The sequence below is a fragment of the Nyctibius grandis genome, chromosome Z (genome assembly GCF_013368605.1).
Source record: "Nyctibius grandis isolate bNycGra1 chromosome Z, bNycGra1.pri, whole genome shotgun sequence".
NCBI lineage: Eukaryota > Metazoa > Chordata > Aves > Nyctibiiformes > Nyctibiidae > Nyctibius > Nyctibius grandis.
The window spans coordinates 11,199,178-11,212,107 of record NC_090695.1 but is presented as its reverse complement, the minus strand read 5'-3'; positions in this window follow the sequence as shown (position 1 = coordinate 11,212,107).

Below are 12,930 nucleotides of genomic sequence, written 5' to 3'. Positions count from 1 at the left end.
AGTAGTAGCTGAGTGCCTTCTCCTGTGCCTATTCACATCTTACCTCAGAGAGCAAGGAGCTTGCTGCACAGGTATGGAACTGTGAAGTTGTAGCTCTGCACTGGAGGAAAGTGAAGAGTGCCTCTCACAGCTGTCTTCTGTCTGTAAACAGGGAAGGTGTTTCATTTCCAAATCGATGTATTTTGGCTTAGTAATGTGGAAGCTGTGTAATGCTTGCCAGCAAGGACGACTTACTACATCATTATTTCATTGTCAGACACGTTCAGAAAGAGGGTCTTTAGGGAAGCCTCAATGCCTGTTGAATTTTTTGATCTCTTGGTAAGTGTTGTGCACTTTTCCAGATTATTTATTGAAACAATGCAAAACATGCATTTTTTCCATTACCACTTTCATTTAAAGCACCAGTGTTTCAGTTTAGTGTTTTAGAAGTGATAGAACCAAATCCAGAAAATTATTAATAGAAAAACTGAGAAAACAGGTTCAACATTTCCAGTCTGCAATCTTGATAAAACCTGAGTAAATACTGGTGATGCTTCCATTGAGAGATATAACATTCTTTTGAAAGTAATAATGTTCATCCTGTTAACAGACCTTCAGGTTGGCTGGGAAAAACACAGAGAGGATCATTTGGATTACCAGTTCTGTTTTTGAAGGGTATTAACAGGCCCACATCCAAGAAGATTATTATTTTGGAGCTGGTTGCTTAGGATTTATACTGAGGCACATGGTTGCTAACACAAAGCTGTTGTGCTTCCTTAGGAGGTCCTTTCAGACACAAGAACGTAGCACTCTCTGTACTGGATCAAAGCTGTTGTTCATTTTTCTGATATTCAGCCTATGATTGGAGTTGATAACCCATTCTTCAGAGAAAAAGGCAAGAATCTGTTGCATTTACAGAATAATCAGCTTAATAAAGAAAATTTCATGTTAGGTTCTCCCAATCACTGCTTGTGAGGCTTGATTTATATGCGAAGACTCTGCTTTGTTGAGTTAAATGGAGAAAATGAACGAAAGGTAAAAGTTACTTCCTAGTGCTGCTGGGGAAAGGAGAACAGTAATAAAGACTGGTAGAAGGAAAAGGAAAGACAGAGACCCATAGACTGACAATGACACAAGTAGCTGACAGTATCTTCTGAATAGTCAGTGTTTGATGGATACTGCCTGAACAAGAATGGAGACATTGGATAAAATTCGGTATACAGTTTCAGGGAGAGGATATGATTGTGTCCGTCATGAGTGTGGTGAGAACCTTGGGTATAGCGTAAGGGGAAGAGACTTTTGGGATATTGATTGATGTTAATTACGTTTCCTGATACACAGCTTATTGGATAACAGTGATAAGAGACCTGTGTGATATCTGAAGAGCTCCATGTTCAGCCTCTGATAGTAAACAAGACAAGAACCACAAGGTTGAGAAAAAGGCAGGTTTAAGCATTTCTTTTTGTCCATTTTGAATTTACTGTTTTTTGGTTTTTGAGTAATAGCAGCCCAGTTTATTTTCATGGTATCATTTGTTGTTTTATAAGCCCCCATAGTAATCTCCTTTCTAAACTAGAGTACAGGATTTTTTTTTCACTTTGATATGGTAGTGTTTTCTATACCTTTTCTTATATTTTTAACATTATATTTAAAATTCCTGTCTGAACTTCCTTTTGTTATTTTTGTATTCTTCCTGTTTTCTTTTTGTTTTGATATGTGATTCTTAGAACTGTAATCAGTATAGATACGTCTTTGACTTCTGTAGTCCATATGAACACTGATAATATTCTCTTCCATTCTTATTCTTTTGCCTTGTTTTTGCTTAAGATTTTGAGCAACTTCAGATATTGAGAAGAGGGATTTCTTTCTTAGTAGGTGCATTTGATTGCATCTCCAGTATATGTACAAGTAGTTTATTTTTTTTCTTCCGGTGTCCACTGGGTTTGTAGTTATCGAGGAAATTGTATTTCCTAATGTGATTTTCAAAGTGGAGATTAAGTCTGTCCATGTTCTCTTGCTTGTAGTGCAGAGCTCAGATACGAAGCACAGACAACTTTCATATCTCACACACTGGAGCATGTGGAGGTGGGATTAGAGGCTCTTGCTGTTAGCTCAGTTAGTTATTTGTTTCTCCCAGCATATTCCTCTTTGCTTGAGATAATAAGATAGAATGTTGTCTTCTCTGACACACACAAACAATTTTTTTTTTTTTAAGAATTTCTCTTTCAAGAGTCCAGTTTACAAACTCCCTATCTGTCAAAGCAGATAGAGTATTTTACAGACCAACATGGTGTCTGGACAACCAGAATCACAGTCAGGCAAACAGATATTCTTTCATCCAGTGGTCCCTTTAGTCAGGTGGCTGGCATGTTCTTGAGTGTTCAATATTGTGGATTTCCTGGATTGCAGCTCCCTTCTTAAGAAATGTTGAATTCCTTAGCCTGTGGTGTTGGGTCTTTCTTATAGGTCTCACACTGTTTAGTAAGGCACATTCATTAACTGCAGGTTAAATATTCCCCTTGAACTTTTTCCAGTAATTTTCAACTTACTTATCTTCTAAATCTTCTAAAATTACAGTTACATGCAAGCTTCAGCAGAATCCAACAGAAGAAAACTTAATTACTTGTGTATTTTACACTGTACTAGACACAAGCAATACTACCTTACTTCTGCAACTTAAACGTATGCTTTTCCTAAAAATCCTTTCAAATATCAGACTTTAGTTTTAGCTAAGACAGTAACTTTCGCTAGTTAGGACAGGTATTAGGTCTTCAGGAATGACAGGTATTGGGATACGTAATTCCTGTTTTGCTGACAATGTGAGCTTCACATAAACCTTTAATATAATTTGACAGGTCTCTTTCCGCCGCGCCGCTCTCTAACCACTCTTTCCCCAGCCGGTAGCGCTGCATGGGGTTGTTGTGGCCGAAGTGTAAGACCCGGCACTTGTTCTTGTTGAACCTCGTGCCGTTGGTCTTGGCCCATCTGTCTAAGCTGTTCAGATCCCTCTGTAGGGCCTTCCTACCCTCCAGCAGATTGACACTCCCACCCAGCTTGGTGTCATCTGCAAATTTTCTGAGGGTGCATTCAATCCCTACATCTAGATCATCTATAAAGATACTGAACAGCACTGGCCCTAGAACTGAGCCCTGGGGAACACCGCTAGTGATCTGCCACCAGTTGGGCTTTGCCCCATTCACCACCACTCTCTGGGCTTGGCCATCCAGCCAGTTTTTAACCCATCGAAGAGTCACAGAATCACAGAATCAACCAGGTTGGAAGAGACCTCAGGGATCATCGAGTCCAACCATTGCCCTGACACCACCCTGTCAACTAGACCATGGCACTAAGTGCCATGTCCAGTCTTTTCTTAAACACATCCAGAGATGGTGACTCCACCACCTCCCTGGGCAGCCCATTCCAATGTCTAATAACCCTTTCTGAAAAGAAATTCTTCCTAATGTCCAACCTGAACCTCCCCTGGCAAAGCTTGAGGCTGTGTCCTCTTGTCCTCTCGCTAGTTGCCCGGGAGAAGAGGCCGACTCCCATTCCGCTACATCCTCCCTTCAGGTAGTTGTAGACTGCAGGAAGGTCACCTCTGAGCCTCTTCTTCACGCTAAACAACCCCAGCTCCCTCAGCTGTTCCTCATAGGTCATACCCTCTAGACCCTTCCCCAGCTTGGTCGCCCTCCTCTGGACTCGCTCCAACACCTCAACATCTTTCTTGAAGTGCGGGGCCTAGAACTGGACACAGTACTCAAGGTGCGGCCTCACCAGTGCCGAGTAGAGAGGGACGATCACTTCCCTAGACTGGCTGGCTACACTATTCCTAATAGAGGCCAGGATGCCATTGTCCTTCTTGGCCACCTGGGCACACTGCTGGCTCATGTTTAGCTGGCTGTCGATCAGCACCCCCAGGTCTCTTTCCGCCGGGCTGCTCTCTAACCACTCTTCCCCCAGCCTGTAGCGCTGCATGGGGTTGTTGTGGCCGAAGTGTGAGACCCGGCACTTGTTCTTGTTGAACCTCATGCCATTGGTCTTGGCCCATCTATCTAACCTGTCCAGATCCCTCAGTAGGGCCTTCCTACCCTCCAGCAGATCGACACTCCCACCCAGCTTGGTGTCGTCTGCAAATTTGCTGAAGGTGCACTCAATCCCTACGTCTAGATCATCTATAAAGATATTGAACAGAGTCCACCCATCCAAGCCCCAGGCAGCCAGTTTGTCTAGGAGGATGCTGTGGGAGACAGTGTCAAATGCCTTGCTGAAGTCTAGATAGACTACATCCACAGCCCTGCCCTCATCTACTAAGCGGGTCACTTTGTCATAGAAAGAGACCAGGTTGGTCAAGCAGGACCTGCCTTTCGTGAATCCATGTTGGCTGGCCCCGATGCCCCGATTGTCCTGCATGTGCCGTGTAATGACACTCAGGATGATCTGTTCCATCACCTTGCCTGGCACCGAGGTCAGGCTGACAGGCCTATAGTTCCCTGGATCATCCTTCCGACCCTTCTTGTAGATGGGCGTTACATTTGCTAATTTCCAGTCAGCTGGAACTTCTCCAGTTAACCAGGACTGCCAGTAGATAATTGAGAGTGGTTTGGCAAGTTCATTTGCCAGTTCCTTTATTACTCTAGGGTGAATCCCATCCGGGCCCATAGCCTTGTGGGTGTCCAACTGGCACAGCAGGTCACTAACCGTCTCCTCCTGGATTACGGGGGGTTCACACAGCCCCCCGTCCCTAACTTCAGGCTCTGGGTCTGAACATGGCAGACTGGTCTTGACATTAATGACCGAGGCAAAGAAGGCATTGAGCACCTCTGCCTTTTCCTCGTCCCCTGACACTACACTACCCTCCTCATTCAGTAAGCGGTGGAGGCTCTCCTTGACCCTCCTTTTGCTGTTAATGTATTTGTAGAAACTTTTTTTGTTATCTTTGACTGTAGCAGCCAAATCAAGCTCTAATTGAGCTTTGGCCCTTCTAATCTTCTCCCTACACGACCTGGCAACATCCCTATAGACCTCCCAAGTTACTCGACCCTTCTTCCAGAGCAAATAGGCTCTCTTTTTTTCCTTAAGTTCTAGCCTAAGTTCTCTGCTTAACCAGTCCGGTCTTTTTCCCCTATGGCTTGTCTTCCTACACACTGGGACAGCCTGCTCCTGAATTTTTAGCAATTCCTTTTTAAAGCACTTAAAATAGAATAGAATAGAACAGAATAGTTCAGTTGGAAGGGACCTAGAACGATTGTCTAGTCCAACTTACTATGGTATTCAAGACTGATTCCTGTTCTTATGACTCTTCAATGGTTCCTATGTTGGCATGAAATCTCTTCATTGGGTTTTGGTGATTTTTGTCTTTAAGCATGAACCATCTACTGATGATACAGATTTGCTTACCCTTTATAATTGGATTCTTTAGTGATAATTCGCAGTTCCTGTGGAGTCTAATAATATATAACCAATTTGTACTGAACATTATTTAAAATCAGAGTGAATTTTATTTTATCTGAAGAAATGGAATTGGAAAGACTTCTGGTTGGTGGTCCTGTTTTTGAATAATTCCATGGTCTTGAGAGGATATGATTAAAACCTCTGCTATTAAGGGAAGAATTGAGTATACCAGGATCACCGAGTATAGAATTTGCAGTTTGTTTTGATCCTTCAGAGTTTTGACTTTCATTGCTTTTTTCTAACTGGGAGTATTATTAAAAGATAGTTTGAATTTATTGGTCTGGATTTTCAACTGTTTTAAATTAGCATAAGTCACTTTGAGTCAGTGCAGCCAAACTGTTCTGTTGGGTTTAAAAAAAACTTAAAAAAATATGTCTTATTTTTGGAAGATATTTAAGTGGAAAATATTCTGCTTCCTCAGGTATGAAAAACAGGTATATTTAATAAAATAATCTCTTGTTACAAATTTATGATTTATTATTGTGACTTCTTTTTGGATTCTTTAAAGAATAATTCTGTATTCTTTGTCCAAGTATAGTTTTCATATTTTTCCCATTCTTTTGCTTGATTAAAAAAATTTGTATTTTGAACTTCACCATTTTTGTGACCTACAATACTGTCCGTTGTGCATTTTTGAAGTTTTAAGTGACCAAATGTGGCACTCCATTTTTTTAACATTTTCTCAAGCATCCAGTAACAGTACATGATTGTTGTAACAGTTCATTTTGTTTCCTACGTGTATCTTATTTCTACTTTATTTCATTCTTATTTATCTTCCTTATCTCTCTTCACTTCCTTGTGTTCCATTCTATGGATTACTTCACAAGTACAAGCTACTTGTGAAGCTGTCTAAGCTCCCTCTTGGAAATCCAGTGATGGGTGATACAATTTAAGTCTTGGTATTGATGCAAAAAGGAAATACAAAGCTATTAAATTGATTCTAATAAGTAAGAGGCACAATATTAGAATCCTAGAATCATAGAATCATTTAGGTTGGAAAAGACATTTAAGATCATCAAGTCCATTAATTCAGTCTGAACCCATAGCAAAAGCAATAGGTATGAGAGAAACAATAACTAGATCCCAGAATGCCATTGATTCTGTGTGTTTCTGCTTTTTGTATGATTTGTTATTTTTCTAAGATACTGCAAGGATCATTATTTTAATAAAATTGTCTGTTTTGTTGGCACTGGATATTCACTTATCTTTTGTTGCTGTGGCTGTTCTGTTCTGCAGCTTTTCCCACAGTGAACTGAATTAATCTGCAGTGTTGCCAGACTGCAAAGGAGTGAGAACTAGTACTTAGCTTATATTCAGGGTAAAAGGAGGGGATCCCAGGCATGAACACTAGCAACCTGCTTTGGAAAATGCTGGAATTAGGATAGGTTGCACATCTACGCTAATAATTTAGTTACTTTGGAGGTGTGTTCCTTCAAAACTAGCAAGTACTTTTCATTTAGTTTTGGCAATTTGCGACAGTTCATTTTGTTATTCTGTTCAGTCTTCTACTGTCACAAACATTTGAAACAGATATTCCAGTATATCCCCTGTAAGGAAAGCTCCTTCTATTTTTTTTCTGAGACCCTCTTGTGGTGCCATTGAAGAGTGGCACTTAGAAGCAGATAAGATCTAAAGTTTCCTTTTTGATTTCTTTTTAACAAGGCCATTCATTTAAAAATAATTTCCTTTTTTTTGAAGTTAAACCCTAGATTGGTGGATTTTTTTTTTGCTTATGTTGCCCATGAAACAAAGAATGTGGTAGACATAGTTACAGATTAGCTCCCTCATAATTTAACTTTGAATCATGTCCTGTACTTTGTGGAGGACTAACTCAAGAGTTATTTCTCCTCTTGTGGGTTTCCTGACTGGATTCACTGAAATAATCCATTATAGTATTATACGTTTTTTCCTCAGCAGTGCACCTGTGTGAAGTTTACCTGGTTTGCATTATTCCTTGCTTCTTGCTGTCAGGTTTCCTGGTCTCCCACAGTACATCACAGTCACTTTCATCATCCTAGTCCCACCGTCAGTATTACAGTCTTAAAAACCCTGTGCTTTCCTACTTAGTTGAGGAATCCCAGTCTATACTGATCCTGTTTTCCTTATTAATGCAGTGAACTTGTTTATCTGATTTGATTCAGGTATTTTAGTGTTTAACACTACTCCTCTGTTGGAGTGAAAGAGTTTTTCTTATGTTTTATATACTGAACACAGTAAGCATTCCACTTACTATTTTTCTTCCACCTTGTTTTTATATGTGTACAATGTTACTAAACTATTTTTAAAACCAGTCATTCTGCTTCCTCCATTTCACTTCTTAATTTTTTTGCGCTTTTATGTTTTCATACATTTGGTAGTATTTTTTGAGTTACATACCCTGTTTAAATGGGACTTAAAACAATTCAGGTAAATATTTTCTTTTACTCTTAACTTCTTTACTTGCCCTTCCCATCCACCAGTACAATATAAACTGTGATATTGCTGTCTTAAAATTGAGTATGTCTAAGACAAATTTACTCCATATCTGATTGCTGTAAGATTAAAAAGAAAAGCAAATATAAAAATTAAAGAGAAGCAGCTAGATCAGAATTCTAAAGTTTGAGTGGAGAGCCACACAGGTATGAATATGAAATGACATATGTTTTGTGGGAGCAGGCTGCAATTTTCATCATGCATAGTAGGGACAAATTAATATTATTTTTGTAGGTGCACTAAGGAATGTAATTATGCAATAGATCTTCTGTGTTTCTACATTTTTTCCTGGTATCTTGAGTCATTATTCTACACTTTCAAGAAACTGAGAAGACTATGAAAAAATAGGATTTCCAGCATTAGATAATAAAAGGTCTGCACAAAAAGTAGAAGGAAATGCAGGAATTTTTTCTGCTAAATATTTATTACTTTCCTGCTTTAAACCTTCTATGATTTTCTTAGATATTGTAGCAGCCATTTCCTCTGAAAGTGTGAGACTATTTGCATGAAATGGTACAGTGATTTTCCTGCTGAGTCTTATTTAGCATGCTTAGCAGTACTTTAGATCTGAAGTAATGATGAACCACACAGTCACTGTTTTGTTATTTTAAATTCAGAGTATCTGGGAAAGACAACTTAGATTTTAGCCTGGTGCTGAATGAATGAAACTCCCCTTTTACGTTACATTCATGCAGAAAGTTTCCTTTTATATAGCACTCTTTGGCTTGATTACAGCTTTTTGGAAGTTGTTTTGCTTTTTCTTTATTGAGTAGAAAGATAATGCATTCAGAGAAGGATTTTTGTTTGTGTTCTGGGGTCTGTTTCATAACAAAAGAAAACATCAATACAAGAGAGTAGATCTTGACAGAGGCAGAGAAAATCAAATGACATGAATTTTCATTATAAATAGATGTCCAATTACAATGCCATAGCCCTTGCTTGTGTCAAAAACAGAATTCACGTAATTACACATATTAAAAAAAATCTTTATGTCATTACCATAATGAAAAAGCCATCATTTCTGTTCTAAAGCACTTCAGGAAACAATAGAGTCTGCCAGCACGTTCGATTTGTCCATCTTTCACATAAAATTGTACCCTATGTTTAGTAAGGAAATTGTGATTTTTTTTAAGTTTCTCCATGCAGTTTTCATAATAGAAAGTGAAAATTGGTATTCTTGTCTAAAGCGCAATAATTATAAGAATTTCTCAAAAACAAGAGCATTGTTCTAGGCACTCCTTGGAACTAAAACTGTAAGTGTTTCTCTCCCCACTAGCCCCCTACTCTGTTTCTTTTCACAAGTATTTATGGCCCTGACCTTGGCCTGATTAACAAGGGAAGTTAAACAGCAAGCTCTTAGTATTTCTTTCCACACATCGGTGAGATGATGATAGGAGTATTAAATGGATTAATAGCTTAACTAATATTTAATTTATAAAAGGTGTCTTGTATGCTATTTTACAGTAAACAGTTTAATAACAGGAAATTATTTTTTTCTGTCAGTAAAAATCTTAAATACTATCATTAGTAATACTATGATTAGTATTTAAGAAAAAATTTGTAATTATTTTTACGGATTATAAAGGCATGTGTCAGTATATTGTGTGCCTGTTTTTAGAACTTGTTTTATTTGGTTAAAATTAGTAAATATTAGTGAACATGAACTTTCAGACTGGTTCTGCCCTCCATGCACACTGAGCTGTCCTTCTAAACCAAATTTTACTCTTTCTCATCTTTTCCCAGCCTTCAAATCATAAAGAACAGGGCTGCTGTTTCATCCCCAGGTGTGTGCATTCCACATATCAGGTTATGAACTTGATTAGAGAAGCAAAATTGAACAGAATGTGGAAATTGACAAAAATTATTAATAAAAATTGGCGGCAAAAATAAGATTGCTTTCAAATTGGGCATGCAGGGTAGGTGTGCTGTAGATACACTCACAATGTTTTTGTTATCTTAGAGACCTTAATATTCATCCTAAGATCCCAGTGAGTTTAAGTAAAATGTGACGTAAGAGGGAGACTGAAGGATAGTTAAATTATTTTATCAGGCAATATTGCCCAGCAGTGATTTCTTTAATTTTCATTTGAACTTCCCTTTCTATCCTCTGTGTTCTTTGAAGACCCCCACATAAACTACAAAAACTGTGTTGGCCTTACAGCTTGTATTTTTTTCGTACTACAATGTATCCTTTCTTCATCTGTCCTCAATCTTTCATTACTATTTTATTAAAAGAAAGTGTAACCCCACGTCTCATTCAGACTTTAGGTCCATGTCTTAAATTCATCAAGATGAACAAGATTCTCCCTTTTTTAATGCCAGGTCAGGGGGGAAGAGTGGGGTCTTATGAAAAAAGGCTGGGTGTCATACTCAGATGTGAATGAAGTCTTCAGTCTCCATAGATATGCCCCTAGAGGGTGTTTGCAGTTGTCCGTGATGATGAGGCTTAGTTACTCTATATTTTTTTCTTCTTTTTTGCTGTTTGTCTCTCAACTCCTTCCCACTTGTTACTGTGATCGCAATTCTTCTAAGTGAATACTTACAACAGCCTGCGTAGACTCCTTGTTCGTGCTCAGTGAAGAAATAGCACTTCTCAGAGAAATTTGCCTTTCCTGTATCTAAAAACAGGTAAGATGAGTCACATTCTGTAAGAGCCTGTTTCTCTTAATTGACCATATAGGGACCCTATATGCCTATAGCTATATATATAGGCTATATATCTAAAAACAGGTAAGATGAGTCACATTCTGTAAGAGCCTGTTTCTCTTAATTGACCATATAGGGACCCTATATGCCTATAGCTATATATATAGGCTATAGCTGAGCTATAGCCTATAGCTCAGCTACAACTCAGCTATAGGCATCTGGTTAAGTGAGGTGAATCCTGATTTGTCATTCTGAAAGTATTATCTCTTCGGGAGCACACAACTGACTCAAAGTTCAGCTGAGTCAAACTCATTAAAGAAGGAACATTACTTCCTTGTTCCAAGATGGGCAAGTTACAGTGACCTTTCCAGCGTGTATTTTACTTGACAGAGTTGACTGTGTCTTGCTGTCCTTTAGTTGCCTGTAGTACTTTCAAGATTGCTTCTTCCAACTACAGATTTCTCTAAAATCTTCAGATTTGCCTTTTTTTACATTTATTGAACAGAAAATCTTTTGCCTTCATTTCTCTGTTCCCGCAGATCCTGAAACTTCGATACAGTCTACAAGTTAATGAATGAACAGTATATTTCCTCTTTAAAATATGCTAATAAGATGTGGTTACATGAAATAAATAGATGTAGACACATTAACTGCTTTCCAGGGCAGAATGGGAAATCCCCTGTCTTGATTCTCTTTCCCCAGTTCTGGCCACGAATGTGTGTTGCTTACCTTGCAAGTGAGCATAGCCAGCTCACTAAAATGTCAGAAGACTAGCCTGGGAAAACCAGAAGCTGTTTAACTCATTAAATCTTTAATGTTGAGATCATACAGATGCTGTGTCCTGGACAGTGAGACAGGGTGGGGAAGCTGCATTACAGAGAGTGGGAAGGAAGGAACTGAATCAGAAGCAAGAGGAACAAGGAAAAAGTGGGGAAGCAAGACCTCTCCCTTTCAGCACTGTCAAACTGCTGATTTGTTCCACTCATAAAGTGAACTGTTATCTCCAGATTTAACACAGCTGCTCTTCACTAAATAGAATACCTGAAGTTCATTTTGCTGTAATTTGCAGTCCCTTATTCTGCTCTCAGGGTGCATATCTGTGTCTTAGCCTACCTGAGTTCTTACTTCAGGTGTGATTTATGAGTTTCTATATCCATTCTAAATGACTGCATTTGCATCCTCTGTTTTTAGGTAATTTAACTGAATTGATTGGCTAATTAGGTCTTATAATTAAGGACACTGACAAGCTATACCTGAAATAATAATATTTATGTTAATATTGAGCTTCATCAGTGGCGGGAATTTAATTTGGTAGTTTTCAGTTATGTGAACATAGTGAGAAATTAACTATAATGAAGAATTATCTCATGCATTTGCTTTTGTTCATGTCTTAGTAAATTTTTCTGAAACTGGCTAAAGACTCTTGTGAGAAATGAATGAATAAATGTGGAGCTACACACAAAACGTAACTGTCCCTAGTAGGCTGAAAAAGAGTTCAAGGAAAATATAAATTTTTCCTATTAAATATAGCATAATATATGGTGATATTATTCTACATATAGAATTTTTAGATCTAAGATAAAATCACTGTGTCTTAAGTTGCTGCAGTTAGAAGGACTTCTTAATCTCTTCCTGAAGTATTTCTAAAAATTCTAATTGAAATGTTAAAAAATTGCGAAGATTAGGAAATATTTTTTCTGTGATTATGATGACTTATAGTGCATTTTGTTTCTGGAAGGATATGATTGTAAAACTGTTTCCAGTGCTTTTTTGGAGGATTTTTATGTTTGCATGGTAAACTCTGTAAATGTCAACAAAGAAATAATTTCCGATCACAGCCATGGTAAAATAAAGACAGTTCTTTCCCACGCACTGCTCAGTTGACGCAGAGAATACCTTCCTCTATGGAATCCTTAAATGTGCAGGTATTCTTTTATATACTAGTCCGGCTGTTTCTTCTTTGGCATGAGTTCAGTAGATCAGCAGTAATTCAGAAATGTTTGTTTCCATTGCAAAGAAATACTTTTTTTCTGCATTTAGTGAAGAATACAGGATTTGCATTTGGTGCTAGGTCTGTGCATAGGGTTTTGGTTGAGCAAGCTTTTTTAGTTAATCTGATTTGCTTGAAGTTCTACATTTGTAATTTCTAATTCCGGTTTCACCACTGTGCTAGCAAAATAGAGAGTACTGTAAAGTTAGATAACAGTGACTACATGCAATGAAATATTTCTACAAAACTATTGTCAGGTATTGAAGAAGTCTTATTTCTGGTGCTATCTCTGGGTACTATTGATGGTCAAAGACATTGTGCAAAAGCAGTAGTTTTTTACAGTAACAAATTTTTAGACTAGCTGAGGCTTTGGTCTGAAAAGAAATAAAAAG